This window comes from Neovison vison, chromosome 11, assembly GCF_020171115.1.
Source record: "Neovison vison isolate M4711 chromosome 11, ASM_NN_V1, whole genome shotgun sequence".
Taxonomy (NCBI): Eukaryota; Metazoa; Chordata; class Mammalia; order Carnivora; family Mustelidae; genus Neogale; species Neogale vison.
In genome coordinates this window covers 139107021-139127259 of record NC_058101.1, presented here as the reverse complement: position 1 = coordinate 139127259, position 20239 = coordinate 139107021, and the positions used below count along the sequence as shown (strand labels likewise).

Here is a 20239-nt window from a genome sequence, read left to right as displayed (position 1 = left end):
CTATGAGGCCTAGTAAAATTTAGCCCACACTTTTTCTCTTTCTTTCTCTTTCCTTCCTTCATTCTTCCTCCCTCCCTCCCTGTCTTTCTTTCTTTCTTCTCTCTTTCCTTAAACACTTGTATTAATAGGTGCTTGCTCTTTGTAAAAACTTTTTGTAAAAATCAAGTTGTAAACTTTGTTTCTGTAAAGATTTTATTTTTCAAGTAATCTCTACACCCAATGTAGAGCCAAAACACACAACCCTGAGATCAAGAGTTGCATGCTGAGCCAGCCAGGCACCCCCAAGTTATAAACGTTTATTACAAATAAAAACAAGGTTCTTAAAAATCTGTTTTTTGTTTGTTTGCAGATTTCATTTATTTGAGAGAGTGAGAGAACATGAGCTGGATTAGGGGCAGAGGAAAAAGAGATTCCCCGCTGAGAAGATGTGGGGCTCAATCCTGGGACTCTGGGATCATGACCTGAGCTGAAGGCAAACGCTTATCCAACTGAGCCACCCAGGCATCTGAGGTTCTTAAAAATCTTAAGGTGATCAGATATGAAATGATTTAAAAATCTTTTAGAGATGTATTGAGAATAACCAGCCTTTTTTTTTTTTAAAACCACATTTGTCATTAGTAAGAAGAAATAAAACCCCCATGCTGCATAGGTAATGCAGATAGTTTTGTTTATCTGGTCAGTGGACAAAAAGCAGGCACTTAAAGTCTCCAGCTCCATCCTTTCGTGCATTTTTTACTGCTGGAATTTCATGTTCATTTCCTTTTTTTGGTTGAGTAAACCAGATGGTGGTATAGAGATAGTATAGCTGGTGAGCCAGTACTATTATCTCAGCTCTGCCCTGTTTAGCCTCAGGAGCAGATGAATTCTCAGCTGATGAATCAGCAGCTTTTGTCTCTTTGCCATCATGTGGCTTAGGGTTTTTTGGGTGTCCATGTGGGTAATTTAAGTTGGGATAGTACCGATGTTGAGATGGGTGTTGACCCATCTCCCCTGTTTTCCTTACCTTCTTCCTTGCTGTCTTCTTTAGGCTGTCTTTGGCGAGGAGGACTGCTGTGGAATTGTGGTCTCTAATCTTGATACATTCTGTCTCACTGTACCTTGTTCTCCTGCACACAGCTTGTCAGCTTCTTCCACATCTTGTTCCTGCACAAGAGGGTTGATGCCCATAGGGTCTCCGTGTGTACTAAGTTGGGAACCGATCCATGCATTCCTTCTTGCCCCACTCTCACTATTCTGGTACTTCTGTGGGTAATTGTGTGGAGGACCCCTGTGACGTGGATAACATGGTCCATTGTTACCATCTGCTGTGTATTTATAGCCTCACACTAAAGCTCCACCAGAGCCCTGTCACCTTTCCCTTTCCTCTTTCAACAAGATCAAACTCCACAGTATCTCAAACACTGTGAAGGGACTTTCTGGGGTTGTTCTTGTTTATGGCAGTCTGGAGTACACATATATCTTCTTGGTGTCATTCATGTTGATGAAATCATACCAATTTCTTTTTTTTCCTCAAGCTTTTACTTAAATCCCAGTTAGTTAACATACAGTGTAATATTAGCTTCAGGTGTATAATACAGTGATTCAGCACTTCCACACTTCACCCTGTGCTCATCACAACAGGTGCCCTCCTTCATCCCCATCACCCGTTTCCCCCATTTCTCCACCCACATCCCCTCTGGGAACCATCAGTTTGTTCTCTGTAGTTGAGCCTTTTTTTTCCCTTTGCTTGTTTGTTTTGTTTCTTAAATTCTACATATGATTGAAATCATATGGTGTTTGTACTTATTTGACTTCTTTTGTTTAGCATTATAGTCTCCAAGTCCATCCATGTCATTGCAAATAGCAAGACAGCATCCTTTTTAATGGCTGAATAATATTCCATTGCGCCACAGAGCCACCTTTAATGGCTGAATAATATTCCATTGTAGATATATTTCACCTCTTCTTTTCATTTTATTTATTTATTTTTTTAAATTTCTTTTCATCGTAACAGTATTCATTGTTTTTGCACCACACCCAGTGCTCCAGGCAATACATGCCCTCTCTAATACCCACCACCTGGTTCCCCCAACCTCTCACCCCCCACCCCTTCAAAACCCTCAGATTGTTTTTCAGAGTCCATAGTCTCTCATGGTTCACCTCCCCTTCCAATTTCCCTCAACTCCCTTCTCCTCTCCATCTCCCCTTGTCCTCCATGCTATTTGTTATACTCCACAGTTAAGTGAAACCATATGATAATTGACTCTCTCTGCTTGACTTATTTCATTCAGCATAATCTCTTCCAGTCCCGTCCATGTTGCTACAAAAATTGGGTATTCATCCTTTCTGATGGAGGCATATTACTCCATAGTGTATATGGACCACATCTTCCTTATCCATTCGTCTGTTGAAGGGCATCTTGGTTCTTTCCACAGTTTGGCGACCGTGGCCATTGCTGCTATAAACATTGGGGCACAGATGGCCCTTCTTTTCACTCCATCTGTATCTTTGGGGTAAATACCCAGGAGTGCAATTGCAGGGTCATAGGGAAGCTCTATTTTTTAATTTCTTGAGGAATCTCCACACTGTTCTCCAAAGTGGCTGCACCAACTTGCATTCCCACCAACAGTGGAAGAGGGTTCCCCTTTCTCCACATCCCCTCCAACACATGTTTTTTCCTGTCTTGCTAATTTTGGCCATTCTAACTGGTGTAAGGTGGTATCTCAATGTGGTTTTAATTTGAATCTCCCTGATGGCTAGTGATGATGAACATTTTTTCGTGTGTCTGATAGCCATTTGTATGTCTTCACTGGAGAAGTGTCTGTTCATATCTTCTGCCCTTTTTATATGATTGTCTGTTTTGTGTGTGTTGAGTTTGAGGAGTTCTTTATAGATCTGGATATCAACCTTTTGTCTGTATTGTCATTTGCAAATATCTTCTCCCATTCCGTGGGTTGCTTCTTTGTTTTGTTGACTGTTTCCTTTGCTTTGTTTCCTTTCAAAAGAAGCTTTTGATCTTGATGAAGTCCCAAACGTTCATTTTTGCTTTTGTTTCCTTTGCCTTTGGAGACATATCTTGAAAGAAGTTGCTGTGGCTGATACTGAAGAGGTTACTGCCTATGTTCTCCTCTAGGATTCTGATGGATTCTTGTCTCACGTTGAGGTCTTTTATCCATTTTGAGTTTATCTTTGTGTATGGTGTAAGAGAATGGTCGAGTTTCATTCTTCTACATATGGCTGTCCAGTTTCCCCAGCACCATTTATTGAAGAGACTTTCTTTTTTCCACTGTATATTTTTTCCTGTTCTGTTGAAGATTATTTGCCCATAGAGTTGAGGGTCCATATCTGGACTCTCTACTCTGTTCCACTGGTCTATGTGTCTGTTTTTATGCCAGTACTATGCTGTCTTGGTGATCACAGCTTTGTAGTAACGCTTGAAATCAGGTAACGTGATGCCCCCAGTTTTATTTTTGTTTTTTCAACATTTCCTTAGCAATTTGGAGTCTCTTCTGATTCCATACAAATTTTTGGATTATTTGCTCCAGCTCTTTGAAAAATACCGGTGGAATTTTGATCGGAATGGCATTAAAAGTATAGACTGCTCTAGGCAGTATAGACATTTTAACAATGTTTATTCTTCTGATCCAAGAGCATGGAATGGTCTTCCATCTTTTTGTGTCTTCTTCAATTTCTTTCATGAGTGTTCTGTAGTTCCTCGAGTACAGTTCCTTTACCTCTTTGGTTAGGTTTATTCCCAGGTATCTTATGGTTCTTGGTGCTATAGTAAATGGAATCGATTCTCTAATTTCCCTTTCTGTATTTTTGTTGTTAGTGTATAAGAAAGCCACTGATTTCTGTACATTGACTTTGTATCTTGACACATTGTTGAATTGCTGATGAGTTCTAGTAGTTTGGGGGTGGAGTCTTTTGGGTTTTCCATATAAAGAATCATGTCATCTGCGAAGAGAGAGAGTTTGACTTCTTCATTGCCAATTTGGATAACTTTATTTCTCTTTGTTGTCTGATTGCTGTTGCTAGGACCTCTAATACTATGTTGAACAAGAGTGGTGAGAGTGGGCATCCTTGTCGTGTTCCTGATCTCAACGGGAAGGCTGCAAGCTTTTTCCCATTGAGGATGATATTTGCTGTGGGTCTTTCATAGATAGATTTTATGAAGTTCAGGAATGTTCCCTCTATCCCTATACTTTAAAGTGTTTTAATCAGGAACAGATGCTATATTTTGCCAAATGTTTTTTCTGCATCAATTGAGAGGACCGTGTGGTTCTTCTCTCTTCTCTTATTAATTTGTTCTATCACATTGATTGATTTGCGAATGTTGAACCATCCTTGTAGCCCAGGGATGAATCCCACCTTGTCATGGTGGATAATCTTTTTACACCTCTTCTTTATCCATGTCTTACACTGAACTATTCCCCAAACATTTTGTTACAATGACCTTGTGCCCAAGAGCAGGCACCATGGATGTGAGGTCACTTGGGCCTGCTCCCTGTGCCCCTGCCTCTTCTAGTGGTGCTGGTGGTGCCAGGCTTGGTGTCAATAGTGCTGAAGGTGGGTGGCTCCTGGGTCCTGGCCTTGCCTGTCATGGTTGCTGTCATGGTAACTGGGGCAGCTGGGACAACTGGTGCTCCTTTCAGGGAATGATGATAATAGGCCTATGGTGGCTCATGCTTACTCTTTTTTGTCATTTTGTTTTACTGTTTCCCCCCCTCTCAAGCTTCTATATATTGGCCCAATGCTCAACCTCTAGAATAGTTTCCATCTCAGATGATTACATAGTCAGGTGCTTAGACCTCTCTTCTCCACACTAAACCCAGCCCTACTGCCTTCACTTTATTGGCTCTTTCTCACTTTTTCCCACTTTCTCTCACCAAGACCTAGTTGAAATGTTACTTCCTTAAAGAATTTCTCTTGATTGCTCAGGCTAGGTTACCCCAACTGTCCATTTCTATGGCCCTTCCACTTGCACTTTTGTTTCATAACCTTTGTCACAACTATAAACATTTGTTCCAGTGTCTACCCTCCCCATTGAACTATAAGCTTTATAAGAGCAATAACTGTTGTTCACCACTATTTCCCGATGCCCTGACACAGTGAAAGGAATGCAATGATGGAATTTCTTCCACCTGTGTCCTTGTGGGTACAGGCCTCCAGTGAGCCACACTCAGCTATTCTGCTGTCTGGAAAACAGAGGTCTTTCCCTAATGCTTAGAAAATATTATGTAAATAAATAGATTTTTCTCAATTTTACTTTTTCTGCAATTATTATTTTAAAACTTTAGCTCAAATCCTCAGAAATACCTAGGTCATCCCCCAAATTAACAAACAAGTACCACCCAAAGAGTAATAGAAAACGTGTAAGTAGCTAATCATACATAGTTTTAGAGTTAGCTTTCCCCTCACTTATGTGGACCTGTGTTTATGATATATTTTTTAAAATATTAATATATATAACATGTGATATATATTTTCTGCTACTAAGAATATTCTGAGATTATTTAATGCAGTCAAATATATTGCTATTTTGTGATGCTCCACAAAAATTCCATGTCTTTCAGGTGCTATTTATACTATTGCTGGGAGGCTGGTTTGTGTTAACACTTCTACTTTGCATATGAGATGAGGATGAGACATCCCTGCGGTGATTCAGTATCTGATACAGACTGCTTTAAGCATCTATCTATTTCTGTTTGGTTTCCCCCACTTTATCAATAGCTTTACAACAGCTCCCAAAATTGTATGTTAGTCCAGACTTATGCCAAAAAAGGAAAAGGAGGAGGTGATAGATGCTAACAGGGAAGCACACTTTATCACGTATTTCAGTAGCATTCTGAGGACTGGAATTAGAAGCGTATTTGAGGATAATCCTTTATAAATAAAATAATGTGTCTGAGTTGAATTCTCAGGTAACAAACATATTTTTTAATTCATTGACTTGAAAGGAATGAAAAGGTTGGAATTTCAAAACCAGAAATGTAATTGATATTTTGGTAAAATACAAGAGATACTAGATATCAGAAGAAGAAAAAAAGCAGAAGAAAAGAATGCTTTTTAGACTGAGAAACCAGGAGGATAGTGTCAAATGAGACTCTGAGTGGTGAGGACTGAGTGATTGTTCTCAATGCATATGCCAGAGAGCCCACTGAAAGAAAGCGCTAGTAATTATTAGTAATTATAAAGCGACTGCATTGTTCTATATGCTTTATGTAGGATGGGCTCTTCTCATGCTTTTGAATCACCTCATGTGTATGTTATCTCTCCCCTTTTTCTAATAAATTAACCTGGAGAGTTTAATAACTTACTCAAGATCACTCAGTTATTGGTACAGCCAGAATAGTCTAACTGTAGTTAAACATGATGCTAGATTGCCAAGCTCATACTTATTTTTAGAATCTTGCCTAAAATAGCAGACTAAGTCTTAACTTGGAAAAATATTCATGTTTTAGTTTGTCACCCCAAGCAAATTTTTTTCAACTGATTTACTTTATCTATGTTCTACAGAAGAAAAAAGATACTTTCTATAGTTTGGATTAAGGATCATCTACTTTATACTCATTTATTTTAAATTAATATAGTCTAAGGGTTAGTCTAATAAATTAACCAGATAAATTAATATGTCAGTCTTAAAAATAAGAAGATGAATTCTGGCCTACTTGTTTTCCACTCATAGGTTATGTTGGGACCTGTAAATATTTGTTCCTTAATGCCTTAACTTAAGCAAATTGTGAGTACTGCTTCCCCGTGGGAATTGATTATTATTCCTTATAGTGTTGGCACCTGTTTCACTTTTTAAAATAATTCATATATCTCACCTCAGATATTGTCACATCCTTTTCCATTTCTCTACGTATTATATGCTACATGCTGTTCTGAGATTCACCACTGCTTACTTGGAACAACATATTTATAGATTTCATGGCACATTGGGTTCAGCTACTTCAAAAAGAGAATAACAGTAGTCTGCAGTCTTTTTTTTTTTTTTTTTTGCTTTTTTTGTTTTGTTTTTTTTTTGCTTTTTTTGTTTTTTTGGTTTTGGTCTGTGTTTTTTTAAGGAGACTAAATGATGTACTTTTTGCATTTAAAACAAGTGATTATTTTTTTCCTAAGATCAGGAACAAGATAAAGATGCTCACTCTTGCCACTTTTATTCAACATAATATTGGAAGTCCTGGCCAGAGCAATTAAGGACAAAAAATAAATGAAAGGCATCCAGGTTGGAAAGAAGTATTTGTAGTTGGAAAGAAGTCACTATTTGTAGATGATGTGATATATATCTCGCTATCTATATATCTATATATCTCCCTAAAGATGCCACACACACACAAAAAAAATCCCCATTAGAATGAATAAATGAATTCAGTAAAATTGCAGGATACAAAACCAATACATAAAAATATTGTATTTCTAAACATTAATGACAAATTGTAAGGAAGAGAAATATCTTTTGCGGTTCTTTTATGCTTTTTAAATTTTTTGAATTCAATTAATTAACATATATTATTAGTTTCAGAGATAGAGATCAGTGATTCATCAGTCTTACATAATATCCAGTGCTCATTACATCACATGCTCTCCTTAATGCCCAACACCCAGTTCCCCATCCCCCACCCCTCACCCCTCCAGCAGCCCTCCGTTTGTTTTCTATGATTAAGAGTCTCTTATAGTTTGTCTTCCTCTCTGATTTCATTTTATTTTCCCTCCCTTCCTCTATGATCTTCTGTTTTGTTTATTAAATTCCACATATGAGTGCGATCATATGATAATTATTTTTCTCTGACTTATTTCATTTGGGGTAATACCCTCTAGTTCCATCCGTGTTGTTGCAAATAACAAGATTTTGGATTTTTTGATGGCTGAGTAGTATTCTATTGTATATGCATACCACGTAATCTTTATCCATTTGTCTGTCAATGGACATCTGGTCTCTATAAGAAAGAGAAATTAAGAAAACAGTCCTGTTTACCATTGCATTAGAAAGAATAACAAACCCAAGAGTAAATTAGACCAAGATCTATATCCTGAAAACTATGACATTAATGAAAGAAATTGAGGAAGAAACAAATAAATGGAAAGATACTCTATGCTCACAGACTGCAAGAATTAGTAGTTAAAAAGTCCACACTACCCAAAGCAATCTACAAATTCACTGCAATCCATATTTTTTTAAAAGATTTTATTTATTTATTTGAGAGAGATCACAAACAGGCAGAGAGGCAGGCAGAGAGAGAGAAGAGAGGCAGGCAGAGGCAGGCAGAGAGAGAGAACGTGGGGCTCGATCCCAGGACCCTGAGATCATGACCCGAGCCGAAGGCAGAGGCTTTAACCCACGGAACCACCCAGGCGCCCCTGCAATCCATATTGAAATACCAATGACATTTTCAAAGAAATAGCACAAACAGTTCTAAAATTTGTATGGGATTATGGAAGACTTAAACAGCCCGAGTAATCTTGAAGAAAAGGAACAAACGTGGAAGCAGCATGCTCCCTGATTTCAAATTATATTTCAAAGCTGAGATAATCAAAACAGTACGGTATCAGCAGAAAAACAGAGACATAGTTCAATGAAATAGAGTCAAGACCCCAGAAATAAACACATGCATATTTGGTTAATTAATTTATGACAAAGGACCCAGGAATACAAAAATGAGCAAAGGACAGTCTTTTCAATAAGTGGTGCTGGGAAAACTGGACAGCCAAATGCAAAAGAATGAACCTGGACCCCTAGCTTAAACTATACACATAACGAGCTCAGAATGGTTTAAGAACTTAAACATAAGACCTGAAACCATAAAACTTTTGGAAGAAAACATGTAAGCTCTTTGACATTGGTCTCAGTGATGATTGTTCAGATTTGACACTAAAGGCAAAGGCAACCAAACTATGGAAAGAACCTAGATGTCCAACAACAGATGAATGGGAAAAGAAAATGTGATTATATTTTATACACACACACACACACATATACATACAATGGAATACTATGCAGCCATCAAAAGAAATGACATACTGCTATTTGCAACAACATGGATGGAACTAGAGGGTATTATGCTGAGCAAAATAAGTCAATCAGAGAAAGACAACTATCATATGTTCTCTCTGATGTGAGGAATTTGAGAGGCAGGGCAGGGGGTTGTGGGGGTAGGGAAGGAAAAAATGAAACAAGATGGGATCAGGAGGGAGAAAAACCATAAAAGACTCTTAATCTCACAAAACGAACAGGGTTGCTGGGGGGCAGTGGGGGTGGGTAGGGATAGGGTGGTTGGGTTATGGACGTTGGGGAGGGTATGTAATATGTTGAGTGCTATGAGAAGTGTAAGCCTGATGATTCCCAGACCTATACCCCTAGGGCAAATAATACATTATATGTTAATAAAAAAAAAATTTTTTTTTTTAAAAGCAAAGGTAACCAAAGGAAAAACACATGTGTGGGACCACATCAAACTAAAAAGCTTCTGCATAGCAAAGGAAACCATCAACAAAATGAAAAGGCAGCTTACTGCATGGGAGAAAATACTAGCAAATCATGGATGTGATACAGAGCTAATATCTAAAATATGTAAAGAACTCATACAACTCAATAGCAAGAAAAAAAAAACCACACACACACATACACTCAAAAATTCTGATTCAAATCTGGACAGAAGGGACACGTGGGTGGCTCAGTGGGTAAAGCCTCTGCCTTTGGCTCAGGTCATGATCTCAGGGTCCTGGGATAGAGCCCTGCATTGGGCTATGTTCAGCAGGGAGCTTGCTTCCTTGCCGCTCTACCTACTTGTGATCTCTCTCTGTCAAATAAATAAATAAAATCTTAAAAAAAAAAAAAAAACTGGGCAGGAGATCTGAACAGAAATTTTTCCGAAGAAGTAATACAGATGGCCAATAGGTACATGAAAAGATACTCTACCTTAGTAATCATCAGGGGATTATAAACCCAAACCGCAATGAGGTATCACCTTACATCTGTTGAACTATCTATTATCAAAAAGACTTGACGTAACAAGTGTTGGTGAGAATGTGGAGAAAAGGGAACTTTTGGGCACTGCTGGTGGGAATGGAAATTGATGTAGCCACTATGGAAGAAAGTATCAAAAAAATAAAAAATAGAGCTGCCATATGATCCAGCAATCCCACTTCTTTGTATTTATCTGAAGAAAAAAAAAAACCAGTAACTAAAAAAGATATGCACCCCCAAGAGCATGAGGCAGCATTTATAATAGCCAAGATATGGAAGCAACCTACATGCCCACTGATAGATAAATGGATAAAGAAATTGTAGCATATACACACACATATGCATGCACTCATGTGCACACACAGTGGAATAATATTCAGCTCTAAAAAAGAATGAAATCTTGCCATTTGAAAACACAGATGGACCTTGAGGGTATTATGCTAAGTAAAATAAGACAGAGAAAGAGAAGCATTGTATGATCTCACTTATATGTGGAATCTAAAAGTATATACATACGAAGGCACAGAGAACAGATTGGTGGTTGCCAGGGTTGGGGTTAAGAGAAATTGGTGAACTATTTTTGGTTTTGTTTTTAGTTAGTTTGTTTATTTATTTATTTTATTTGAGAGACAGACAGACAGACAGCAAATGCATTCACGCACGTGGTTGGGGAAGGGACCCATGGAGAGGGAGAAGACTCCCCACTGAGTAGAGAGCCCGACTTGACTAGGCTTGATCCCAGGACCTGGAGATCACAATCTGAGGCAAAGGCAGACAGTTGTATGAGTCACTCAGGTGTCCCTGTTTTTGTTTTTAGTTTAAGTAAGTTGAGTATTTTTTAAAAGTGCTTAATTTTAGTCAGGATCACCTAGGAGGAGGATGTTTGTATGTGTCTGTCTGGCCTGTAGCGGAGTACCGCCCATCCTGTCTGCTTTAATAGCCTCCCACTCTGAGCCCCTGTGGCAGGGGGGTTTGGCTAAGGTTGTGCCTTAAGTCTCTGGGTACCCCACTTACATAGCACCACTTTTAATCTGCAACCTGGCTAATGACTAGTCAAATTTCCTGTCTTCAACAAAGTGAGACAGATTTTGGCCACTTGAACTGAAAAGTGCTATTGAGCTGAAACAGACCATTTCAAATCTGGGCATAGAGAAAGTTGGTCTGCAGGAAGAAGTGGAGATTTAGAACAGGGAGAGCTAAGAAGGGAGATCTTGTGACCACAGAGAGCAGGGAGGTGGCAGAGAGAAGAGGTGCAATGGTCCCTGAGGACTCCCGGTGACCAGGTCCTGTTCCCATGGGGCCCCACCTTGCTTCCTTCTGACAGAATGTCCCATACCATACTCCCTGGGTATTTGAATTGCTTTGGTAGGTTTCTCTTTCCTGCAACAGAAAATCTTGAATACAATTATGACTACCTAAAGACTTCCCAGATTTGGCATTATGTGCCTGTGGTAGATTTTCAGGGCTCCTGGGAGGATCAGGCAGAGACACTGAAACATAGCAGCTGGGAGGGCAGGCTCTCTAGCTATCTTGCTTGGGTAGAAATCCCAGTTCTGCAGCTTACTGGTTGTGTGATCTTGGACAATTTAACCTCTCGATGTTTCAGTTTCCTTGTTTGTTTGCAAACACAAGGATAATGATATTTTTCTACACCACAGTTTGTTGTGAGGATGAAACACATGAAGACAGTGTACTTGGCACATAGTATTTAAGTATCCAATGAGCATTAGCTGTTCTTTTAGTGAGGCCTTGATTTTACACACACATACTCATACATAGGCATGTATATGTACATATATACAAACACAATAATGTATACATGCCTATAATATAAACAAACCTATAGTAAAATGCAGCTTATATGTACCTTTGTGTATATAGGTACATATATAAAGAGATGTACACACACACATCCATTATCCAGCTCAAGTCTGAAGCTCTGTGCTCCTACAACACTTTGTCCATAGTTCTATTATGATCTTCAACACCCTGTATTATAGCCTACTTACGTATCATTTTTCTCAATACCTATGAGCCTCACAATTCAGGCAATTACCTTCTTTTTTAAAAATTATTTTTAATTTTATTTTTTCAGTGTTCCAAGATTAATCGTTTATGCATCACACCCAGTACTCCATTCAGTACCTGCCCTCCTTAATACACACCACCAGGCTCACCCAACCCCGCACCCCCTCCCCTCCAAAACCCTCAGTTTGTTTCTCAAAGTCCACAGTCTCTCATGGTTCGTCTCCCCTTCGATTTCCCCCAACTCCCTTCTCTTCTTCACCCAGTGTCCTCTGTGCTATTCCTTATGCTCCACAATTAAGTGAAACCATATGATAACTGACTCTCTCTGCTTGACTTGAATTTCACTCAGCATAATCTCTTCTAGTCCCGTCCATGTTGATACAGAAGTTGGGTATTTATCCTTTCTGATGGAGGCATAATACTCCATTGTATAAATGAACCATATTTTCTTTATCCATTCGTCCGTTGAAGGGCATCTTGGTTCCTTCCACAGTTTGGTGACTGTGGCCATTGCTGCTATGAACATTGGGATACAGATGACCCTTCTTTTCACTACATCTGTATTTTTTAAGTAAATACCCAGTAGTGCAGTTGCGGGTCATAAGGTAGCTCTATTTTCAATTTCTTAAGGAATCTTCACACTGTTTTCCAAAGTGGCTGCATCAACTTGTATACCCACCAACAGTGTAAGAGGCTTCTCCTTTCTCCACATCCTCTCCAACTCTTGTTTCCTGTCTTGTTAATTTTGGCTATTCTAACCGGTGTAAGGTGGTATTTCAATGTGGTTTTGATTTGAATCTCCCTGATGGCTAATGACGATGAACATTTTTTCATGTGTCTGTTAGCCATTTGTATGTCTTCTTTGGAGAAGTGTCTGTTCTTGTCTTCTGCCCATTTTTTTTACGTGATTATCTGTCTTGTTTGTGTTGAGTTTGAGGAGTTCTTTATAGATCTTGGGTATCAGCCCTTTGTCTGTATTGTCATTTGCAAATATCTTCTCCTGTTCTGTGGGTTGCCTCTTTGTTTTGTTGACTGTTTCCTTTGCTGTACAGAAGCTTTTGATCTTGAGGAAGTCCCAAAAGTTCATTTTTACTTTTGTGTCCTTTGCCTTTGGGGACCTGTCTTGAAAGAAGGTGCTGTGACTGATGTTGAAGAGGTTACTGCCTATGTTCTCCTCTAGGAGTTTGAGAGATTCCTGCCTCACATTGAGGTCTTTTATCCATTTCAAGTTTATCTTTGTGTATGGTGTAAGAGAATGGTCAAATTTCATTCTTCTATACATAGCTGTCCAATTTTCCCAGCACCATTTATTGAAGAGACTGTCTTTTTTTCCACTGGATATTTTCTCCTGCTTTGTTGAAGATTATTTGACCATAGAGTTGTGGGCCCATATCTGGACTCTCTACTCTGTTCCACTGGTCTATGTGTCTGTTTCTGTGCCAGTACCATGCTGTCTTGGTGATCACAGCTTTGTAGTAAAGCTTAAAGTCAGGTAACATAATGCCTCCAGTTTTGTTTTTCTTTTTCAACATTTCCTTAACAATTTGGGGTCTCTTCTGGTTCCATACAAATTTTAGGATTGTTTGTTCCAGCACTTTGAAAAATTTCAGTAGAATTTTGATTGGGATGGCATTAGAAGTATAGATTGCTCTGAGTAGTATAGACATTTTAACAATGTTTATTCTTCTGATCCATGAGCATGGAATGTTTTCCCATCTTTTTGTGTCTTCAGTTTCTTTCATGAGTGTTCTGTAGTTCCCCCGAGTACAGATACTTTACCTCTTTGGTTAGGTTTATTTCCAGGTATCTTAGGGTTCTTGGTGCTATAGTAAATGGGATCGATTCTCTAATTTCCCTTTCTGTATTTTCATTGTTAGTGTATAAGAAAGCAACTGATTTCTGTGCACCAATTTTGTATCCTGCCACATTACTGAATTGCTGTATGAGTTCTAGTAGTTTGAGGGTAGAGTCTAGTAGTTTTGGGGATGGAGTAGTTTGGGTTTTCCATATAAAGTATCATGTCATCTGTGAAGAGAGAGATTTTGACTTCTTCTTTGCCAATTTGAGTACCTTTTATTTCTTTTTGTTGTCTGTTTTTTTTTTTTGAAGTCCTAGCTATTGGTAGGGCTTCTAGTACTATGTTGAACAACAGTGATGAGAGTGGGCATCTTTGTCGTGTTCCTGATTTCAAAAAGAAGACTGTCAGCTTTTCTCCAATGAGAATGATATTCAGTGTGGGTTTTTCATAGATTTTATGAAGTTGAGGAATGTTCCCTCTATCTCTGTACTTTGAACCATTTTAATTAGGAACGGATGCTGTATCTTGTCAGATGCTTTTTCTGCATCAATTGAGAGGACCATGTGGTTCTTCTCTCTTCTCTTATTGATTTGTTCTATAACATTAATTGATTTGTGAATGTTGAGCCACCCTTGTAACCGAGGGATAAAGCCCACCTGTTCATGGTAGATAATCTTTTTAATGTACCGTAGGATCCTACTAGCTAGAATCTTGTTGAGAATCTTGGCATCCATATTCATTAGAGATATTGGTCTGAGAGTCTCCTTTTTGATGGCGTCTTTGCCTGGTTTGGGGATTAGTGTAATGCTAGCTTCATAGAAAGAGTCTGAAGGTTTTCCTTCTGTTCCTATTTTTTGAAATGGCTTCAGGAGAATAGGTATTATTTCTTCTTTGAATGTTTGATAGAATTTCCCAGGGAATCTGTCAGGTTCTGGGTTCTTGTTGGGAGGTTTTTGATCACTGCTTCAATCTTGTTACTAGATATTGGTTTATTCAGGTTGTCAATTTCTTCCTGATTCAGTGTTGGAAGTTTACAGGTTTCCAGGAATGCATCCATTTCTTCTAGGTTGCTTAAGTTATTGGCATATAACTGTTGATAATAATTTCTGATGATTGTTTCTATTTCCTTGGTGTTAGTTGTGATCTCTCCCCTTTCATTCATAATTTTATTAATTTGGGTCCTCTCTCTTTTCTTTTGGATTAGTTTGGCCTGTGGTTTATAGATCTCATTAATTCTTTCAAAGAATCAGCTTCTAGTTTTGTCGATGTGTTCTACTATATCTCTAGTTTCTATCTCGCTGATCTCTGCTCTAATCCTGATTATTTCCCTCCTTGTGCATAGTTTTGGCTTAATTTGTTGTTGGTTTTCCAGTTCTTTAAGGTGTAAAGAGAGCTGGTATATTTGGGATTTTTTTTATTTTTTTGAGTGAGGCTTGGATGGCTATGTATTTCCCTCTTAAGACCACCTTTGCTGTATCCCATAGGTTTTGGACTGATATGTCTTCATTCTCATTGGTTTCCATGAATTGTTTTAGTTCTTCTTTGATTTCCTGGTTGATCCAAACATTCTTGAGCAGCTTGGTCTTTAGCTTCCAAGTGTTTGAATTCCTTCCAAACTCTTTCCTGTGGTTGAGTTCCAGTTTCAAAGTATTGTTGTCTGAGAATATGCAGGGAATAATCTTAATCTTTTGGTATTGGTTGATCCCTGGTTTGTGACCCAATATGTGGTCTACTCTGGAGAAAGTTCCATGTGCACTTGAGAAGAATGAGTATTCTGTTGTTTTTGGGTGGAATGTTCTTTGTTTATCTGTGAGTTCCATCTGGTCCAGTGTGTCATTCAAAGTTCTTGTTTCTTTATTGATTTTCTGCTTGGATGATCTATTACTAAGAGTGGCGTGTTAAGATCCCTACAATTAACGTATTCATATTAATATCACTATTTTTATTAACAGTTGGCTTATGTAATTGGCTGCTCCCATATTGGGGGCATAAATATTTACCGTTGTTAGATCTTCTTGGTGGATAGGCTCTTTAAGAATGATGTGGTATCCTTCTTTATCTCTGACTATAGTCTTCAGTTTAACATCTAATTTATCTGATACGAGAATTGCTACCCCAGCTTTCTTTTGAGGCCTGTTGGCATGAAAGATGTTTCTCCATCCCTTCACTTTCAGTCTGTATGTTTCTTTAGATTCCAAATGTGTCTCTTGTAGACAGCCTATGGACAGGTCCTGTCATTTTATCTAATCTGCAACCCTGTGATGTTTTATGGGAGCATTTAGGCCTTTCACATTGAGAGTGATTATTGAAAGATATGTTTTTATTGACATCATGTTGCCTGTGAAGTCCTTGTTTCTATGGATTGCCTCTGTAAATTTCTCTTTTTTTTAATTTTTAATTTTTAATTTTTTTATAAACATATAATGTATTTTTATCCCCAGGGGTACAGGTCTGTGAATCGCCAGGTTTACACATTTCACAGCACTCACCATAGCACATACCCTCCGCAATGTCCACCACCCCACTCTCCTTTCCCGACCCCCCTCCCCCCTGCAACCCTCAGTTTGTTTTGCGAGATTAAGAGTCTCTTATGGTTTGTCTCCCTCCTGCTCCCATCTTGTTTCATTTATTCTTTTCCTACCCCCCAAACCCCCAGCATTACATCTCTACTTCCTCATATCAGGGAGATCATATGATAGTTGTCTTTCTCCAATTGACTTATTTCACTAAGCATGATACCCTCTAGTTCCATCCATGTCATCACAAATGGCAAGATTTCATTTCTTTTGATGGCTGCATAGTATTCCATTGTGTATATATACCACGTCTTCTTTATCCATTCATCTGTTGATGGACATCTAGGTTCTTTCCATAGTTTGGCTATTGTAGACATAACTGCTATAAACATTTGGGTGCACGTGCCCCTTTGGATCACTACGTTTGTATCTTTAGGGAAAATACCCAGTAGTGCAATCTCTGGGTCATAGAGTAGTTCTATTTTCAACTTTTTGAGGAACCTCCATGCTGTTTTCCAGAGTGGTTGCACCAGCTTGCATTCCCACCAACAGTGTAAGAGGGTTCCCCTTTTTCCGCATCCTCGCCAGCATCTGTCATTTCCTGACTTGTTAATTTTAGCCATTCTGACTGGTGTGAGGTGGTAGCTCATTGTGGTTTTGACTTGTATTTCCCTGATGCCGTGTCTCTGTAAATTTCTGACCTATGTCACTCTTTGGTTCTTTCTTCTTTTATAGAACCCCTTGTAATATTTCTTCTAGTGCTGGCTTGGTGGTCATATACTCTTTTAAACCTTGCCAGTCTTGGAAGCTCTTTATCTCTCCATCCATTTTGAATGTCAGCCTTGCTGGATAAAGTATTCTTGAGTGCATGTTCTCATTTAGTGCCCTGAATATGTCTTGCCAGCTCTTTCTTGCTTGCCAGGTTTCTTTGCCAGGTCTGATATTATTCTGATGGACCTGCCCCTATTTGTAAGGAATCTCTTACCCCTAGCTGTCCTCAGAAGCTCTTGTCTAAAATTATGATTCATGAGTTTCACAATTAAGTGCCTCGTGGACTTTCTAGATTCGTTGATCTCGGTGGATGTTCTTTCTGCCTCTAGGACACAAATGCTTGACCCATTCCCCAGATTGGGAAAATTTTCATCCAGAATTTGTCAAGTATATCTTCTGGTCTTCTCTCTTTCTCCACCCCTTCAGGGATCCCAATAATTCTGATGTTGGAACCTTTCATGGCATCATTTATTTCCCTAATTCTGTTTTCATGACTTCTAAGCTGTTTGTTCTGTGCCTCCTCCTGATCCTTTTTCTCTATCATTTTGTCCTCTAGATCACTAATTCTATCTTCTGCTTCAGTTACCCTAGCTGTTAGAGTATTTAGATTAGATTGGATCTCACTGATAGCATTTTTAACTTCTGCCTGGTTGGCTCTCACTTCCACTCTTAGATATTCTATGTTGTCACAAATGGTTTTCTCCCACCTAGCCATCACCTAGATAATTGTTACTCTGAATTTCCTTTCTGAAATACTGTTCATGTCCATATCCAATAGTTCTGATGGAGAGGGCACAGTCTCTGAATTTTTCTTCTGTTGGGTGTTCCTCCTTTTAGTTATTTTGGTGAGAGGCAGTTGAGGGGATGTATAGCTGAATATATCAACCATGATCCAGGCAAGGGGAACCCTGGAACATTTCAGAGAAATTGGAAATCACCACCAAAAAGGAAAAAAGAAAAGGAGAGAAAGAGAGAGAGAAAGAGGAAAAAGAAACCCAAAAGTAAGATTTATACAGTATATAAGCAAAAACGGACAAACAAAAAAACCGACAAAATTAAATGACAAGAACAAAAAAAGAGCCCAGTCAAATGAACCCCGAGGATAATATTTATGTAATACCAGAACAAAAGCAAATACACAAACACTGACAGAAGAAAAAGATGGGAGGGAAAAAATTCCCCAGTCGTAGTGGCTTACACAACATCATGGTATTTTCTCATGGTACTGGAGGCTAGAAGCTTAAGATCAAGATGCCTCTCTGGTAGATATTTAGCTCAGTGTGGGCAAGGAAGGTTATTTTGTTTCTTCCTGGGTATATCTTGATATCTTTGTTAAAGGACTCAACTTTCCAGAGATAAAGAGAGATTAAAACTGGTTTATACATAGGGATAGCATAGCTTAGGGAAATAAGATTACCTTGAAGCTTATATCTATATGTATATTAAAAAAATAGAAAAGATAAAGCACAGGTATATGTATTTAAAAAGTTCAAGTTAAAACGTTATTATGGAATATGTTGTATTAAGCCTCTAGTTATAATGGTAGGTAGGTTAAAAATATTAAAGACAGCAGGAGTCATGAGAACGAACTTAAAAAAAAAGTTGTATCTATGAAACATACAGGTTTTAGGGCAATACCAGCAGCTTAATATATTTTTCCCCTGATGTTGGGGTTTTCCAGTTTTATGGGGACCCTATGATGGTTGTCCTCTCATTCTTTTTGCTAGCCTTCTGGGGGAGGGGCCTGCCGCATTGTTTTTCAGTCAGTCTTTCTTGGGTTGAGTCCTCCTGCCACCTATCAAGGGGCTGGGCTCTGTGAAAACCGGTGTTTCAGGCCTTTGTTCTCTGGAGGTTTTTGTTCTTTGGCAGCTTTTTTCAGCTTTTTGGAGGTTTAGTGGAAAGCAGATTACACCCAGACCTCTGCCTCAGAGAGAAGCCTCAGTCTGCTCCCCTCTGGATGATCCAGAACACAGAGACTCCCCCTCTGCAAACTCTGCTGAGCTGTGCAACCTCCCACAGGCAGTGTGTGCCCCCAGCCACCATCTCAGTGGTTGCCCGAGGCACCTGTTTGTCTCTGGACTCCTGTGCCACTAAAACCAAGAGTGGTATTGGTCCTGGGAGCCCACTTCCAGTGGCTGCCTTTGCCAGGACTGCTGTCGGGTCCAGACTTTACCATTGCACAGGTTGCAGAAGGCTGTCTCCACTGAGGGATTCCGACCAGAGATCGCACTGGGCTCTCTCAAGAAAGGGCTAGAGCATCCAGACCCTTAGCCGGTGGCAGGAGGCTGGAGTCCTAAAGAGCGCCAGCTGGCACCCACACCAGATTTTCCCACGGGCAGGTGGGAGTGTGCCTAGCCCAGTGGTGGTGCAAGCAGCCAAAAGCCATGAGCTCAGGGACCACAGAGGCTCCGCCACACTCTCTTTGGCATGGGTGATCACTGCTGGTGGTTGTCCTGGGTCCATGGGCTTAGGCCCGTGCCCGTGACTGCCCGATTACACCAGTTACCCCTTAAGCTCTTTTGCTCTTTTTGAGTGCCTTCAACCAGACTCCAAGTTAATGCCGGTCCCCAACCACAGGGTGCTCTCATACTGGGTATTCCTTTCCAGTGGGTCACTTCTGGTGGCTCCCTCCCCTTTCTGCTTATCCTCCGATATCAGTCTGAGCATTCCCACTCTGCTTTACTTCTTCACTGGTGTCTTCTGCCCCCATAGAGATCCAGAAGTGTATAATCCTACATCTCAGGCTGATTTCATGGGTGTTCAGAGTATTCTGGTAGATATTTAGCTCACTTTAGGGGACTGGTTGAAACAGGGTCGCCTACATCTCCGCCATCTTGCCCCTCCCCAGCAATTACCTTCTTTGTTCTCTTATCCCCTAGAGCTGTATGCTTGGTCCTGAGAATGTTCCTGGGCTCACAACAGATTTATACTGTTGGATAGGTAGATGCTAGTTGATACTTCACTATTAGATTATCATCCCTTTAGCTCAACACTTGGCTCTCTGTTAAATTCACATGTCCCTGTGTGATTTAACACTTCATGCTGTTGTATTATTTACCACTTAGAGGAAATGAATTTCAAAGTCCTTGCCGAAAGTGGGCTTTGGCAAAAGTGTAGGAGGGTGATTTAAGGAGTCTAGATGTCTGCGAGTGATGGGCAAGTGAAGCATGTGAGATT

The 20239-nt window shown here is 39.5% G+C and overlaps 1 pseudogene; it reads right to left on the bottom strand.

Moving 5' to 3' along the window:
• Positions 1 to 676: 676 nt before the first annotated feature.
• Positions 677 to 19525, bottom strand: LOC122890316 (annotated as a pseudogene).
• Between the last annotated feature and the right edge of the window lie 714 nt (positions 19526 to 20239).